Source organism: Sus scrofa, unplaced genomic scaffold (assembly GCF_000003025.6).
Source record: "Sus scrofa isolate TJ Tabasco breed Duroc unplaced genomic scaffold, Sscrofa11.1 Contig1813, whole genome shotgun sequence".
NCBI classification, from domain to species: Eukaryota; Metazoa; Chordata; class Mammalia; order Artiodactyla; family Suidae; genus Sus; species Sus scrofa.
In genome coordinates this window covers 18,806-23,479 of record NW_018084953.1, presented here as the reverse complement: position 1 = coordinate 23,479, position 4,674 = coordinate 18,806, and the positions used below count along the sequence as shown (strand labels likewise).

Below are 4,674 nucleotides of genomic sequence, written 5' to 3'. Positions count from 1 at the left end.
ATTTGCTTGTTAGCCATCTGTATGTCTTTGGAAAAATTTCTGTTCAGGTCTTCTATTCATATTCAGATGGACTTATTTTTTTGATATGGAGTTGTATATGACCTGTTGATTATTTTGTAGGTTAAACCCTCGTTGGTTGCATCATTTGCAAAAATTTTCTTTCATTCTGTAGGGTATCCTTTTGTTTTGTCAATGGTTCTTTTGCTGTGAAAAAAACTTTTATGTTTAGTTAGGACTTACTTAAAATTTTTTGCTTTTTTTCTTTTACCTTAGGAAACTGATGCAAAAAATGTTGCTATGATTTCTCTCAAAGAGTGTTCTTCCTATGCTCTCTTCCAGGAGTTTTATGGTTTTGTTGTTACATTTAGATCTTTAAGCCATTTTGAGTTTATTTTTGTATGTGGTGTGATTAAATAGTCTAGCCTCCTTGTTTTAGATGTGGCCATCCAGTTTTCCCAGCACGACTTGCTGCAGAGACTGTCTTGTCTGCATTATATATTCCTGCCTCCTTTTTTTGTAGATTAATTGACCACAGGTGAGTGGGTTTATTTCTGGGCTCTCTTTTCTGTTCCATGAACCTGTGTGTCTGTTTTTGATAATACCATGCTGTTTTGATGACTGTGGCTTTGTAGTATAATCTAAAATCTGAGAGGGTTATACTTATAGCTGTGTTCTTTTTTCTCGAAATTGCTTTGGCAGTTGTATTTCCATTTATTTTGAGTGTATGTAATTCTTTTGCCAGGTAACAGGAAATGAATGATGATGGAAAAACTCAATGCAACTTCTGGAGGCTACTTTGTCCTGCTAGGTTTTTCCAATTGGCCTCGTGTGGAAGTAGTACTCTTTGTGGTTGTCTTGATGTTTTACTTAATGACATTGACAGGCAACCTGTTCATCATTATCGTATCATACCTGGACTCCCATCTGCACACTCCCATGTACTTCTTCCTCTCAAACTTGTCTTTTCTGGATCTCTGCTACTCTACCAGCTTCATCCCCCAGTTGCTGGTCAACCTCTGGGGCCCAGGAAAAGCCATGTCTTATGTAGGTTGCATGACTCAACTTTACTGTTCCCTGGCACTGGGATCCACAGAATGTGTGCTACTGGTGGTGATGTCCTATGACCGTTATGCAGCTGTATGTAGACCCGTGCATTACACTGTCCTCATGCACCCTCGTTTCTGCCATCTGTTGGCTGTGGCTTCTTGGGTAAGTGGCGTCACCAACTTGGCACTTCATTCCTCATTTACCGCCTGGGTACCCCTGTGTGGACATGGCCAAGTGGACCATTTCTTCTGTGAAGTTCCAGCACTGCTGCGACTGTCTTGTGTTGATACAAGACAGCTAATGAGCTGGCCCTCATGGTCACGAGCTCCGTTTTTGTTCTCATACCTCTCATCCTCATTCTCAGCTCCTATGGTGCGATTGCCCGTGCTGTGCTGAGGATGCGGTCAACAGCTGGACTTCAGAAAGTCTTTGGGTCATGTGGAGCCGATCTTCTGGTTGTGTCCCTGTTTCTCATTCCAGGAATGTTTATATATCTCCAGCCCCCATCAGGAGGTTCTCAAGATCAAGGAGAGTTCATTGCCCTTTTTTATACTGTTGTCCCACCCAGCCTCAACCCTCTAATCTACACTTGAGAAACAAAGAGGTAAGAGGGGCAGTAAAGAGATTAATGGGGTGAGAGTAAGCCTGTGTACTTGTGACATGAATAGAATAATGGAGCATCTCTTCACCAGTGGTTCATCTGCCCATCCATGTATCAACCACTCTTTCATTCACTTACTTTGTCAGCACTGATGGAGCATGTACTTTCACTATATCACAGAGTTTGTGGCATTAGATATGAATTCAACACAGACTGCCCACATGACAACCTCCCTAGAGTGGAGAAAACAACCATGTAAAATCAAAATCAAACTCAATATTAGATTTTTTTCAGTGGTGCAATCCTAAAAAAACAAAGGTATGCCTTTCTTAATTGAAAATGAGATATGGATTTATTCTAAAAATTGATAAAAGGGCAGGTGTTATATATGTTTCTCTTTTGGCCACACCTGTGGCATTTTAAGTTCCTGGGCCAGGGATCAAATCTGAGCTGCAGCTGCAACCTATGCCACAGCAGCGGGAATACCGGATCATTAACCTGCTGAGTCACAGTGGGAGCTCTGAGCAGGTCTAATTCTTATGGAGAGATGATATTCTTAATTGTAAATAACCTATACTGTGTCTTTTAATTTCTTGCTTTTTGGGCAGAATTTGTCATAAAATTTGTCTTGTTTTGATTAACTATAGTGAAATACCTTAAATCTTTTCTCCAATACATCCTTTTTTTGAAAGTAGTTAATTTTGAGAGAAATTTTGGTCTATGTTCTTTATTATACCTTTATCAATAGTAAGAAAATAAGTTTCATGAATCAGCGGTCTCTGAAAAAATGTAGCAGAAGTAAGCACCTCATATTTCGTTTTTCCCTCCAATATAGTGAGTAGTGTAAAGGAGATGGAAATAACTTGTAGTTATAATATATAGCTTGTGAAGTAACGGTCATCCATAGACTAGGTCAGGTAAGTACTTGGGGCCCCTGCATAACCTAAGTTTCTAAAAAGAATATCGGAAGCAACCAAGTACTAGGCTCTGAAAGCAATTTGATAAATCTGATGTGTACTTGAAAGAATTACGTGAAAATATACTGGAAAAATTATGACAAAGCTGTTTGAAAAATGTTAGTTTTTTTCTTTTTGAGCTTGATCTGACTTAAATATTAGTGGTAAGTACATTACGAAAATCAACTTATATATTTTCCGAGTAAGGAAATGTATTTTTATTAAAGTAATAGTTTTGTTACCTGTATTATTGCTGCTATCTCTATCTGAAATAAGTGTAGCATGCACATAACATTTTAAACTGGAATCCGTATTGTATGGTAATCCAATTGCCAGCTGTAGTTTTGAGGCCTGTAACGTTTTCACATGATTGATTCAAATCCCATTCCCAGAGTTCCCATCATGGCACAGTGGGAAGGAATCTGACTAGGAACCATGGAGTTGTGGGTTCGATCCCTGGCTTGCTCAGTGGGTTAAGGATTCAGCATTGCCATGAGCTGTGGTATAGGTCGCAGATGCAGTTGGATCCCATGTTGCTGTGGCTGTGGTGTAGGCTGTCAGCTATAGCTCTGATTTGACCCCTAGCCTGGGAACCTACATATGCTGCGGGTGTGGCCCTAAAAGGCAAAAAACAAACAAATAAAAAAACCTTATCAAATCCCATTCCCTAATTTTTTTTTCTTTTCTTTCTTTGTTTTTTTTTTTTTTTTTTTCTTTGCTTTGCTTTTTAGGTCTGCACCTGGGGCATATAGAAGTTCCAGGCTAGGGGTCCAATAGGAGCTGTATCTGCAACCTACACCACAGCGCATGGCAATGCCTGATCCTCAACCCACTGAGCAAAGCCAGGGATTGAAACCGCAACCTCGTGGTTCCCAGTCAGATTCGTTTCTGCTGTGCCACTTCGGGAAATCCCATTCCCTAAATTTTTAAAATGAAAAACACATCCCCAAACTTCCCCTCAGTTTCTGGTGTGGTTTGCAATTACATTGATTCTGATGTCTTTGCCTTTGTGTGTCTGTCATTCTTTATCTCCACCTCGACACAAACAGTAATATGGCATACATTCATTTGTCCTTAACCTATTGTCTAAGAAAGGAAGAACCAAGAATCATGTACATGTAAGGACTGTTAGTAAATAATTAGTGCCGCACAGAGTGAACCATCACAGAGCAAAATAAAACTTTTAAAAGCAAACCCAATAGTTTAGTTCTTTGAACCACCGTGTACTTATGGAAATCTTATTGTTTGCAACACTTCATGTAATACCCTGGCCTCTCACTATCTAATTCAAGAAAACTGTGGGAGTTCCCATTGTGGCTCACTGGTACTGAACCTGACGAGTATCCTTGAGAAAGCGGGTTTGATCGCTGGCCCTGATCAGTTGGTTAAGGATCCAGTGTTGCGTGAGCAGTGGTATAGGTCACAGACATGGCTTGGATGCCACATTGCTGTGGCTGTGGTGTAGGCTGGCAGCTGCAGCTCCGATTGGACCCCTAGCCTAGGAACTTCAATGCGCTGTGAGTGCAGCCCCCAAAAGACAAACAAACAAACAAACAAACCCCAAAATAAAACCCAGACTTTGACATTTCTTGTCTCTTTTCTTTCTTTTTTGCTTAAAAACCATATGAATTAAAAAAATGTAGACTATTTTTTTGGAATGCTGTAGTTATAGCATACATATATATTGAATCCTAGCTGTATTACCATGATCTTCTAATTAATTTGTAATTGAAAACAAAGTTCAGTTAACAAAATCCCCTCAAAGATTAACACAGATTTTGAGTTTATTGTTTTGTACTTTTCAAACTACTTATGTGAATCTTATGCAATTTTATCACAAACCACAATGAGATATCTCCTCGTGCCTGTCAGAATGGCTATCATCAAAAACAAGACAAATAACAAACGTTGGTGAGGAGGTAGAGAAAAGGGAAACTTCCTGCACTGTTGGTGGGAGTTTAACTTGGTAGAGCCACTATGGAAAACAGGGTATAGGTTCTCAAAAAGCTAAAACTAGAAGTACCATATGACCCAATAATTCCACTCCTGGATATAGATCTGAAAAGAAGA

The 4,674-nt window shown here is 39.5% G+C and overlaps 1 pseudogene; it reads left to right on the top strand.

Moving 5' to 3' along the window:
• The first annotated feature begins 281 nt into the window (after positions 1 to 281).
• LOC110258290 lies at positions 282 to 2,784 on the top strand (annotated as a pseudogene).
• The last annotated feature ends 1,890 nt before the right edge of the window (positions 2,785 to 4,674 follow it).